We start from the raw sequence: 13,644 nt of genomic DNA, 5'->3' as shown, positions 1-13,644 counted from the left end.
GAATTGTCTGAGGCATGGGTTTGGAGTCTCCAAGAGAGCAGATGGATGAATCTCGGGCTATTCACTCACGTTCAAAGGCATGTTGTTTCTGCTTCTTACCTACCATGAGTATCACTGCTAAACTTAACATCGAAGTGCAGCTGTCTTTCTCATCCTGAAATTTTTTCTTTGGATGCATACCTATAATTGTGGTTTGGGGATCATCTTGAAGTTCAAAGTTCAGTTTTGTAAAGCATCTTCTGTTTGTTTTCCGACATGGCTGTGTTACAATTTATTCTCCCCAGTAGTATACCAGGGCTCCATTCTTGCTATACTCACGTCATCCTAAACAGGTTATCCTACAATTTCTTATTGTGGAAGAAAAGCAGGAGTTAGCAGGAATTCTGGTTTGAAAGCATGGCATTGTTCTTGCAAAGCAGTCACTCTACTCCTTGAGGCACATCACCAGATCAGGATGATGTGGTCATTTTGCAGGTGGGGTCTCCAAGACTCTCTGGGATTGCTGGTCTGGAAGCAAAATGGTGACAGGAAGGCCTCTGGACGCTTAGCTTATGTCATAAAGTTGGCGATGGTAACGATTGTGACACGTCAGATGGGTGGCATAGAGATGCTGTCCTGTAGCAGGTTAGCACAGGGAAGGTTGGGCCAGTCAGTGCAGTCCTACAGCAGAGTGGTTTGCGAGGCTTCTGAGCCACTTCTGGAATTTCGGGCACAGGAACGACTGGGCATTAGCCCAACAGCTGAAAAAAAGAGCAATTAAAGTGTCCCTTAATCTCGAAATATTGCCCTGGGAAGACATTTTCACTTAGTCGCTAACACTGTGTTTTAAAATCAACATGATTTTTTTCCTGAGGGACACAATTCAGCTCATAGCATATACTAGCCTTCTTCTATAATTCATAACCTGCTATCATCAATACGAGGTCGTACAACTGTTCAGTTTTGAAGGTTGGTCCTCTCTCCGGAAGCTGCAGCAGAGAGTTTGACATTGTGACGTCTTTCAGCTATTGGTTGGTGCGTTCTGATGTCACTCAGGACTTCAATCGCTGTCCAGTGGAGGCACCGCATGAGCACTGTCCAATCAGGCACAGATACAGAGAGGAAAGGGCGGGCTTTTGCGATCTGGGGCGGGTCCTTAACTGAAGCTCGCCATTTACCGCTAGCTTGGAATCGTCTCCAGCTGTGTCCTGTGTCCGGGATGCTCAGGTGGTTTTTCCACATCCGATTTCTCCCTGTGAATTGCAGGACGCAGGGAGACCCTTAGGGAGGACGCGAACACCCCGAAAGGCAAGGACAGTGCGTGCGTGTGGCGTGGTGACGGGGAAGGGAGGGCGTCCGTGACTGCGGGAGTGCTTCTCCCCACCGCGTGCTCCCGAGTCTACAGGCTCGGCTTCCTTTAGGGCAGCTGCGCCGGGGTCCCCTCTGTTCGGCAAGAGTAAGGTCATCCTAAAACCAGGCAGCCTCTTAAGGCTCACCCGCTGGCCTTCCCACTCTGCCATTTCTGACGTCACCTTACCTTGCCTTGTTTCCCCGCAGTCATTTTTCTTAAGTGACGCAGCCACTGTCAGTGTCCAGTAAGCGATGCACCAACCGTCCAGAGCTGAAAGATGCAACCCCTCCCTAACACAGCCGCATTAACCGTGACCTCCTGCACACCTGCCCTGAAGACCACCTCCCTAAAACACCCTGTACAGCCCCATAAATCCCAAGCCTGTTGGAGGGCACTCTGGTCTTTCCCTCTGACTAGAGTCCTCTCTTGTTCATCCTGACATAAACCTGCCTCTGCTGTTGAGCCGAGCCTCCCATTTCTGTCTTCTTTTCTGTTCACCTTTTTCCCGACCCCTCTAGCTGTGGGGCATTGGGGGAGGGCGGCCTTCAGTTTCTTCCGACTGTGAGGAGAGGTCTGGCAGGCAGCTGGGACTGGCGTGTGCCTTGGGCCTCGTGGTCCACGCCTGAAAAATCTAGCTACTGAGGAGGCAGAGATCAGAGGATCACACTTTGAAGCCAGCCCAGGCAAAAAGTTTCTGAGATCCTAACTCTAAAATAACATCAAGAGAAAGTGTTGTTGGAATGACTAAAAGTGAAAGTATTGAGTTGACACCCCACTACCACAAAAGAGTAGTTACTGGAGGACTGTGTCATAGGGCTCTTAAGGGATTTTGCTTCCTCATGTCACTGCACATATACTGATTCTGACCGTATATTGAGGTCTTCGTGGGTGTTGTCTAAGATAGGCAGGACACATGTAAAGTTATTTTTCACCTGGATAACCATCTGAAACTTAGGTTCACATGTGTTGTTCTATCAATACTGTGTGTATTGTGATTCCGTGGTGTTTATTATTTCAATATTATACCTTATAGTGTACATTGGTATCAGGTAATGATGGCTACTCCTATTCTTACAATTGAGAAGTTTCTAGGCTAATTTCATAAACACAGAAAAATACACACATTGACATGATATTAGAATTTCCTTTCTGTTTTTTAATAATTATGTATCTTCACATTTGAACTGATTTTAAGGGAAAAACTAAAACGTAGTGAGTTTTATCTACATACCTGAGGTATGTAACAGTTTTTTTATGTGCCTTTGTCCACTTTATATTATTGTAAAGTCACAGTTTTTCCTTTACAAAACATGGCCACATGCATGTGATACTATGTGAAACTTAGGTGGTGCTAATACTATATGTTATACTGGATATATAAGAACTCGGTGAGGGTGGGCTCGGGCACTTGCCCCACACTTACTTGTTTATCATGCGTCCTAGGCCAGTGCTCTACCTCTTGAGCCACACCTCCAGGCCTGTTTTGAGTTGGGAATTTCCATTATGGTGTATCTTGAACTTTCAGAGTTGTTCTGAACTCTGCCTCCTGAGTAGCTCAGACTATAGACCAGACCAACCATTGCCGTTCTCTTTGGTTTTTGAGATAGGACTTTGCTGTGAATCAGAAAGCACACTATGTAGCTCAGGTACCTGAAACTGGAAACCGCCTATGCCAGCTACCTGAGTGTAGTCACGATGGGTTCCTGGTTCCATATCAGCTTTGGTCAATGTCTTGACTTTGTTTTGTCATTCATATTCAGTTCCACATAGTTTTTTAACCTTCTAGCTGGTACTATGTTTAGAACATGAGTTCATACTTGCTAGGTTAGTACTCTACCACTTGAGCCAGAATCTCTGCCCTCTACATGGACATCCAGTGATTTTTGAATTGAGCTCTATCAATGGCATACTAATGTGATTCCATGGCATATCTGGGAATGTTCCCACGAAGATATTTAATCCATAGTTCATTTGTTGCTGCATATAATCATTGTAGATATGTCTGTTAGTTGAATATTAAGGTCCTGAAGTGTGTTGTCTGAGATTGGCAGGACAGAAAGCTATCAGACCAGTATGATTCCCTGAGGAGCTACTGAAATATCTATTGCATGAGCCAAGAATGGGGGGGGAATTTATGCAAAGTGTTGAATTTCTATTAGTTCTTAAGAAATAGTCACAAACATACCAACTAAAAATACTTTTGTGTGAGGTTAACAATCACATCCTTAAAGGACAAGGACTCCTAAGACACCCTGCAAAATGTACACAGCAGGAAGAGTGAGACAGAACAGGATATCTTAGTTAATTCACAAGAGGTCCCAAGATTCTTGTCTCCAAACATTCATTCCTTCATTTGGTCATCAGACCCTTTCTCTCTACATTCATGTCTTTTCAAAGTTGACTGAGATGAGGAAATGAATTATTGATAAGGGCACTTGCAGTATAGTTGCACTTCTCTGGATTTTGGGTCATTCCACAATCCTGGTTTTAATACTTGTCTTAAAGCTGTACTTGTCACAAGTGACTATTAGAGTACTAACACTGCTCTTCCTTTTATTTTTTTAATTTTTATTTTATTCATCTGTGCATACAATGTTTTGGTCATTTCTCCCCCCTTCCCCCATCCCCTCCCATACCCCCTCACCCTGCTCCCTCGCTTACCCCCCCCCTTACCCCTCACTACCAGGCAGAAACTATTCTCCCCTTATCTCTAATTTTGTTGAAGAGGGAGTATAAGCAATAATAGGAAGGACCAAGGCTTTTTGCTAGTTGAAATAAGGATAGCTATACAGGGAGTTGACTCGCATTGATTTCCTGTACATGTGGGTTACCTTTCGAGTTAATTCTTCTCGAACTAATCTTTTCTCTAGTTCCTGGTCCCCTTCTCCTGTTGGACTTAGTTGCTTTAAAGTATCTGCTTTATTTTCTCTGTGTTGCACTCTTCCTTTTAAATGACTGCTCATCACATTGACCTTGGCTCTTGCCAGAGTAATTAAATATTTTAAAGAGCTTAAGAGCTGATGGCTCACATCTGTAATCCATCCTACAAAGGAGGCAGAGAACAGGAGGATTGCAGCTCAAATCCAGCAGGGACAAATTGTAAGAACCTAGCTTGAAAATACCTAACCCCTACAGAAATAAAAGAATACCAGTGTGGGTACCAGACCGACACTCAAATATGGGATGTCTCTGGGTTCTGTCCTTGGTTTGGCCACTTGAATTATCCACAGTACAGACTTCAACACAATCTGCATTCCTTTGCTACCCACTGGCAAACTTTCACAAATCCAGAATCTCAGACCTTACATGTATTTTCACTTTACACTACTCAGATGGAATCTGCATGTTGCTACTACACTTACTTACCTGTCACAAGTACTGCATGTACCAATCACCAGCACTGCCTTTCCAGAAATTATCAAAGACTTCCATATTAAAGGTATTACTAGAGATTTTAATCACAAGGTGTAATGGATACAAAAAGAAAGATATCAAACTATTTCACAAATTTATTGACAGATATGGCCTCATTCATTTTCATAGTCCAAGGGAGAAGCAATCTTCCAATAAAAAATATCAATTCTTATAGCAGTGTAGGCTTTAAGTGCTAAAGAAATTTCATGACCTTCAACCATATTGTCATATACTTGCAGAAAAAGTCTAAGTGTTTCCTAAAAGACTTTATGAGCTTCTGAAGGCTGTCATTTCTTAGCATACATTTATTTGCTTCATTGTTCCAGAATATCAAGTTTTTAGATGGAATGGTTTCTCTGGAGAGCTCTCTTTCTTGGTTTATCCATATTCAATTTGATCTCATTGTTCTAGTGTTTTTCTGTGACTGTGGGTGTTCTTTACCTTTCTTGTTATAGGGAAAGTACACAACCAGATAAGGGCCCAATGCCCAATTAGCTGAATTTATATTAGTCATGAATTTGAGGGAAATGTGTGGAAACTATTGTCTTATTTACTAGAGTAACAGATTCAATGAGCTCCAGGCTTTGGTGACGAAGAAATGACAGCAAGATGCAGAAAGAAGGCATCTAGAGGCTTAGTTTATGTCATAAATGTGGTCACAGGAATGGATGTGGCATGTTAGATTTTCGGCCTATAGATGGCAATTTGTAGCAGGTTAGCGCCGGGCAAATTGGGGCAGTTCCTGCAGCTAGACAGCAAACGTTGTGCTTTTCACTGGTTGGAGGCACTTGTGTGAATTCTGCACTTTGGGAGACAGCCCAGGCTGAGCATTAGCCCAACAACCAGTCTTTTAGGTGAAGCCAAAAAAAGAAAAGGAGAATTTCAAGGTGCCTAAATCCAGTAGTATTTCTGCATTGATATCTGTTTCAAGAACCTGCTAATACTGCATGTTAAAAAATCAATGTGAATTTGTTGGGGGTGATACAGTTCAGCTCCTAACATATAGTAGCCTTCTTCTATAATTCATAATCTGCTAGCATCTTCAGTAAGAGGTAAGTACACCTCTTCTATGAAGAACAAGGTCCTCCCTCCCAAAACCGTAGCATAGAATTTGGGAATATGAGGTTTCTCTGCTATGCAGCTTGGATTGGTGTAATCCAATGTCACTCAGGGTCTCAAACCCTGTCCAATTGGATGTACGGCTAAAAAGATTACCCAATCAGGCAAAGACACTGTGGGAAAGGGCAGGCTTGAATCATGTTGGGCGGGTCTTTAACTGAAGCTTTCTACAAAAGATCATAGGGTAATCATCTCCAGGCAACTCCTCCATTGAGGATGTTCAGGTGGCGTTGCCACAGTGTCTGTCGCCCTGTGAATTGTCAGACTCAAGCAGATTATAGGGAGGACATAGGGCACCCTAAACCCAACAATAGGGCATGCAGGTCAGTGTCCTGAAGGGAAGGATGGCAGTTTGTAACTGCTCATTTGCATCTCCCCACTATGTGTTCCTTACGCGTCCTACAGGGCAGCTGGACCCGGCGTTGCCTCTAGGTTTGGGGTTGGGCAGGGCGACCTTCGGTGCCTTCTGGCTGTGGGAGGGGGCTGTCAGGACAGAGCCCTTGCCTAATGCTCTCCCTACTTATAGATGATGGGGAAGTGTGTGGATGTGCGGCTATGGTAGGATCAGTGGTTCAGGCACAACCCGGGCTGCCTTCCTCCTGTTGGTCCCACCTGTTTCTCCCCCAGCTTTCCAAATATGTAGAAAGCATTCTTCAATCCAAACACGACCTCCCCCAGTCCAGCACCTCTTTCATCTAACAATAAATCCCTATATATCCTCCTCCCAGCCCGCATTCTGGCAGCAGCCCACATACTGATTTCCCCTTTCCACAGCATTATGAAGCATTTGTTGCTCAATATACGTTCTAACAGACAGTATTTATCCTTTTTTCTTTTTCAAGCGTGCTTAATATTTTTCTGTTTGTGCACATTTCAGAGGAGAGGAAAGCACAGAAGAATCACTTGACCCCTTTGGGGTTTTGTTATTTTCAATTGTGCTTCTCTTTTAGTAGGAGGACTGTGGTTTGACCTCAGGGCTTCATGGTTGCAAAAGCAACAACTCTTCCCATTGAGCAACATCAGCAGTTCACATTGCTGTGGTTATATTGATGTGGGGTCTCCCAGGCTCCCTGGGAGGTCTGGTTTGGAAAGTTAATCCTCCTGATCTCAGTCCTTAGCCTTTCAAAAAACTAGGATTACATTGGTGTGTCACAGATGCCTGGCCTCTCAACTTCTTAATAATACCCATTCTGACCTCTGTTCTGAATGCAGGAGGTCTGCTGTGTTGTACAGTATATCCACAAGGCAAATTTGTTATAATCCATGTTTTCAGGTAGTCACTGTAGACTGGGTGCTGGTGGCTGATGCCTGTATTCCTGGCTTCTCAGGAGGCAGAGATCAGGATGATAACAGTGTGAAGGCAGCCCAGGCAAATAGATGGTGATATGCTAACTCATAAAAACTCATCACAAAAAAGCATTGTTGGAATGACTCAAGTTGGCTGTCCTGAGTTCGAACCCCAGTCCTCAGGAAATAAAAAGAAGTCACTGGAGGACTGTGCCATAGATCTTTGAAGGGATCTGTACTTCCTAAATGTCTCTGCATATATAAATGCTACACTGTGTATTTTGCTGTCCTCATCTGTGTTGTCTGAGATTGGAAGATTATATTGAATGTTATTTTTCACAAGGTTATCAATAGGAAACTTACATGCACATACACTCTTCCATGATTGTTGTGTATGCTATGATTCCTTGGTGTTTAATATTTCAATATTATACCTTAGCAATATACATTAGTGTCAGGTTATGATGGCTACTCTTATTCTTACAATTGAGAAGTTTTTTGGCTTCTAACATCATACACATGCACACACACATGCACACACACACACTCATTCAGGTGAGTTTCAAATTTGATTTTAGTTTCTTCATTAAAAATTATGCATATTGATATTTGGATTGATTTTGGTGGAAAACCTTAAGCTCAGGATGCGTTTTCTCTACAAACGTGAGGTATGTATCTCATTGTTTTTATGTGCACTTATATTTTTTATTTAATATTAAATTCACAATTTTCCTTTACAAACCATGTCCACATGTGAAGCAACATATGTGTGAAATTTACCTTAGTGAAATTTATGTGGTGTTAACACTATTTGCATTTCTGTATATATAAAACCTAGTGTGAGGCTAGGCTCTTAAGGTGCCCCACACATTCTTGTTTGACTCTTCCTTTTTATTATTATTTTGGTTGGGCTGTTTTGAACTCTGGGACTCATACTTGCTAGATAGGCACTTTACCTCTTGATCAACTCTGCCAGTCCCATTTTGCCTTGGGTATTTCTGAGATATTGTTTCCTGAACTATTTGCCTGGACTTCCATACAACCATGATCATCCTGATCTCTTCTCCTGAGCAACTAGGATTATGGTGGTGAGCCACCATTGCCATGCTTCTCTGTTGTTTGAGACAAAATCTTTGTATGTACCCCAACCACCATTGAAACACACTTATATTACAGTATTGATACAGCTCTGTCTTTGATATGCCTGCTCCTAACACTAGAACTTGCTCCTATTGGGGTAATTAAATATTTGAAGGGACAGGGCACTGGTGACGCCCACTGGTGATCCTAGCTACTTGGAATGCAGAGATCAGAGGAATCACAGTTCAAGTAAGCTGGAGCAAATAGTTGGTAAGATTAGTCTTCAAAATGCCTAAACACAAAAGCAGTAGTAGAGGGATTAATGTGGTAGAGCACTTGCTGACCAAATATGGGGCCTGAGTCCAAACCCCAGTATTGCTTTAAAAAATATTTTGAAGGGATCCCAGTACACTAATTGGCCAGGAGTACCACATTCTATTTTTAGAGTTTATATAAATAGTATAATATGTGTTATAATCCTGCTTTCTTTCAACATTTGAAATTGTGTAACATCTTGGAAAGAGGGTACCTACATGATTCTGCAAAATCCTAGGGAGTGACTGATCAGGGAATCTCTAATGCACTAACTCTTTTAAAACACTCTAATTGATTATACTGAGAAGTCATGAAACTGGTGACTGGTTTCTGGAGCATAGCCATGTCTGTTTGGGGACAACCAGGTAGGGTACTAATGCCTTCTGGCTGACTGATGATCAGTCATTTTTAGGTCTCCATGCAGATCAATGTGAGACCATTGGTATCCCAGTCTCCTTGGACCAATAGCAGGTGTACCACATCATCAACCATGACCTGTGCCTGTGTGAGAATGAGAATGGGTGCAGAAGATCTCCACAGGCAACATTTAGTGAGTATCAGGATTGGACCAAGACCCACATTCAAATATTGGGACTCTTATGGACTCTGCCCTTGGGTTTAACCACTTGAATGACACACAGTCCAGATTCCTCCAAAATCTGCTTTGCTTTACTACCAACTGGCAACTTTCACAAATCCAAACTCTGAGATCTTATATTTATTTTCACTTTACAATAGTCAAAAGGAATCTGCATGATGCTACTGTTCTTACCTGTTTTGCTTACCTGTCCCAAGTACCCCATGTACTGTTCACCTGCACTGCTGTTCCAGAACTTATGCAAGATTTACAAATCAACAGTCTAAGCAGAGAAATTCACAAAGGAGTGATGGTTGCATGAAAAGATATCAAACAGTTTCACAAATTTATTGACAGCTGTGGCCTCATTCAGGTTCATACTCCAAGAGAGAAGCAATATTCAAATAGGAACTATCTTTCCTTTTTTGATTATTTGCTTTACTGAAGTTGGAACTCAAGGGTCCACAACTTTGCCACTCAACTAGCACTATTTGTGTGTTGGGAAAGTAGGAGATATGGTCTCCAGAACTGTTTGCCAGAGATGGAATCGAACCGCACTGGCCGGAGTATCTAGGATTACAGGTGTGGGCCACAGGTTGGAAAGAGAGTGGGTGCAGAAGATCTCCACAGGCAGCAATTAAGGAATAGCAGAGTGGGGCCAGGACACACTTTCAAATATTGGGCTCTTGTGGACTCTGTCCTTGGGTTTAACCACTTGAATGACACACAGTCCAGATTCCAACAAAATCTGCCTTTCTTTACAATGGACTGGCAACTGGCACAGATCCAAAATAACAGATCATATATTTATTTTCACTTTGCACTGGTTTGAACTCAGGGCCTCAAACTTGCTACTCAGGTGCTTTACGACTTGAACAACTTGGCCAGCCCTGTTGTGTATTGGGTATTTTCAAGTAAGGTCCTGAAAACTCTTTGTCCTCCTGGGCTCAAACTGTGATTCTCCTGATCTGTGCCTCCTCACTAGCTAGGATGATGGGCCTGACCCATTGGCACCCTGCCAGTTTATTTGTGTTTTGCGATAAGGTCATGCTGTGTAGCCCATACTATCCTTGAACACACCATGAAGCTAGTGATCCTCCTAACTCCATTTCTGGAGTGTTGGGTATACAGGCTCTGGCTCCATGTTTGTATTGGTAAAATCTTACGTCACACATTCAGTTCTACACAGTTTTGATGTCTTTGGGTTTTACTGGGGTTTGAACTGGAGCTCACACTTCCTATGCCAGCAAGTACTCTACCACTTGAGCAGGTCCCAGGTCCCCTTCCCTCTACACAGCATCCACTGATTTTGTAGTGAGATCTATCCATGAAAAAAACACATGTATCTGTGGTATGTATGTAAATTTCCCCACAAAGACATGGAACACATAGTTCTTCAGTTGTTGGATATGGAACATTTTGGTTATTTCTGCTGGTTGCTTATGGAGGCCATTAGTTGTGTTGCCTGATATTGGCAAGGCATAAAATTTCAAACCAGTATGAAGACCTGAAAGTCTACTGAAATTTCCACGCTGAGATCCTGGGGTGTGGGGTATTTTTGGAAAGTATTGTATTTCTGTTATATAAGAAATAGCTACAAACTTATCCACTCAAAACACTACTGGGTGAGGTTCACAGTAAATCTGCAAAATTCACTTACTACCCAGGCACCGGTGTCTCAAAGGATCACAGTTCAAATACAATTGAGCAAATAGTTCATGAGACTCGATGTGAAAAAAAAACCCATCACACACAAAAGAGGATTGATCTGCCATCCTCCTCATCTCTGCAAAGCACTCAATTATAAGCACAAAAAAACAGTGCCCTGCAAGAAATGAACTTTTGATGAGGCACATAACATAAATTTAGCATCCCTCTGGGCTGAAGTTCATGAAAGTAGAATGTGCTGCACGATTATCTGTTATTTCTCTTTCAAATAAGTATCTTAAAGCTGTACTCTTAAAACAATGAATGTTAAGTGCTGACATTTCTTCTTCTTTGAAATGCCTGCTTATAGCAGTTGAGCTTTATATCTTTCAAGGAAATTAAATATTTCAAGGTATTGCACCACACTAAGTGACCAGATGTAGCTCATTCCATTTTTTAGATTTTATACAAACAATACAATAACCTTCCATTCAGATTGAAATTCTGTTCCATTTTGGAACAAGTGTGCCTGCATGATTCCCCCAAATTTGTAGGGATTCTACAACACACTGCTTGGGAACAGTTTCTAAATATTGTCCCTAATTGCTACATGAGCCCATTATATATGATTATGCTGAGAAGTCATGAAACTGGCCTCTGGTTTTTCCTAAAGCAAATTTAATTGTGCACTACTAACAATAATGAAAAAATATTTTGTCATCCTAACAGAACAAGTTATTAATAAGTATTGGGGACCAGTTTGTCTACTCAGATGTTGACCCAGACACCACAGGCTATAATTTGTCTTCCTCCCAGATTGAAGATGTAAGCATGAGCTCCTATGGACTTGACCTTGTTGAAGAATTTTTAACGGCTATGTCCTTTTGGAGGCAACCAGGCACCATGTTGGTGTCTCCTCGTCTGACTCTGAGGTACTCCTGAACAGCTCCATGCAGATCATGGAGAAGTCATTTGATAAACCTCTCCTTGGACCAGTAGCAAGTGCACCATTCCATGGGCAATGACCTCTGACTCTATGGGATGAGAATGGGTGCAGAAGGGTCTTCACTAGCCTGGAACCAAGACCCAAATTCAAACGTGGAGGTACCTGTTTGCTTTGCCTTTGGTCTTTATCACTCATGTGACCCCCAGTACAGGCTCCAAAGGGATCTGGTCTCTTTTACTATCCACTGGCAAATTTTCAGGAGTGCAAAATCACAGTTCTCATGTTTATTTTCACTTTTCTCTAGTCCCAAAAAATCTTCATGTTGCTATAGGTAACTAAATAATTGCCTGTTCCAAGTAATTCATGTGTCAGTCAACTCCCTGCCCATCCAGAATTTACACAAGACTTACAAATCAGCAGCCTTACTCTTGTAGGCTCCTGCAGTCTCTGATTAGAAGATTCCCACATTCTTTGTGTCCCATATGGAAACATCCTGGCTGGACATGTGCATGTAGGAAGGGAGGTAATAGAGTTTATTAAACATAAAGTAAAGGAGTTACAAAGGCCATGATGTGACTAGGTGACAAGAGAGAAAGCATCTTCCTCTCTAGCTGCTTTTAAAACCTTCACTAGCTGGGTGACAGTGGCTCACACATATCATCTTAGCTACTCATGAGGGAGAGATCAGGAGGATCACGTTTTGAAGTCAGCCTGGGCAAAATACTTCAGACCCTGTCTAGAAAAAAGCCATCACAGAAAAGGGTTCTGGAGTGGTTCAAGGTGTAGGCCCTGAGGTTAATCCCCAGAACCAGCAAAAAGAAAAAAAGAAGACAAGAAAACCTACTTTAGCTTGGTGATTACCAACCACCAGTAATCAATGGATGGGGAGGGTCATTGGTAGTCCCCTGATGAAATGAGGGTGGTGTGAATAGTCTGCATGCCAGGGTGTGAATAACCTATACACATTTGCAATTGAAAATAAGGCTGAAAGAAAGAGAACTTTCAACCTGAAATGCAATATTAAGTCATGTATGTTTTAAGAGTCCCAAACTTTTCTTATTAGCCAGCCACATTACAGGAGAGATTTTTTTCAGAAGGAGTTATGGTTACACAAAAAGAATAGCAAACTATTTCACACATTTATTGATAGCATGTCATCTCACACAACATATCACTCTAGCCCCATCAGCAGCTGTGGCCTCATCCATGTTCATAGTTCAAGGAAGAAGCAATATTCCAATAGGAAATACCATATCTTATTACAGGGCAGGCTTTCAATGGTAGAGAAATTTGATGTCATTCAACTCTGTTCTCATGTATTTCCTACAGAAGAATATCCTATGTGTCTCCTAAAAGGCTCTATGAGCTTCTGAGTGTTGTCATTTACTACCACAAAATTATTTTCCTCATAATTCTGGAAGATAAAGATTTTGCATGGCATGGTTTCTCCTGAGATCTCTCTCCTAGTTTGTACATTGTCCACGTGGTTTATACATTGTCATGTTGATCTCTGTGTTCCTGTTGTGTCTCTGTGACTGTCCACGTCATTTTGTTTCCTGTTTTAAGGAAAGTGAACGAATCAGATTACCCAAACACACACACACACACACACACACACACACACACACACACACACTTACTTAAGAGATTAATATTAGTTATGAATTTCAGGGGAATACACCCAAACAGTTGTCCAGTCTTATGTAGTATTGTAACTAAATGCAATGAGTTCAGATCCTGGTGACGAAGAAAGATCAATATGTCAACAGGAATGATTCTGGATGCTCACCTTAAGAGCTAAATGTGGCCATAGTAACTGGTGTGGCACGTTAGACTTTCAGCCTATAGATGGCGCCATGCAGCAGGGTAGCCCAGGCGAGTTGGTCAGGTGTGCAGCCGGGCAGCAGTGTGGTTTGCGCTGCTTTGGGA

General features: G+C 42.2%; 1 long non-coding RNA gene across 3 annotated transcripts in view; it reads left to right on the top strand.

Annotated features, from left to right (window-relative positions):
• Positions 1-1,139: 1,139 nt before the first annotated feature.
• Positions 1,140-13,644, top strand: part of LOC141416834 (uncharacterized) — a 97,155-nt gene continuing 84,650 nt past the window's right edge. For all 3 annotated transcript variants that reach the window (XR_012441406.1, XR_012441405.1, XR_012441407.1), the window contains exon 1: positions 1,140-1,287. This is a non-coding gene — a long non-coding RNA (uncharacterized lncRNA). The remainder of the gene's footprint in view (positions 1,288-13,644) is intronic.

The sequence above is a fragment of the Castor canadensis genome, chromosome 14 (assembly GCF_047511655.1).
Source record: "Castor canadensis chromosome 14, mCasCan1.hap1v2, whole genome shotgun sequence".
In the NCBI taxonomy this organism is placed as follows: domain Eukaryota; kingdom Metazoa; phylum Chordata; class Mammalia; order Rodentia; family Castoridae; genus Castor; species Castor canadensis.
This window is presented reverse-complemented; position numbering and strand designations above follow the sequence as displayed.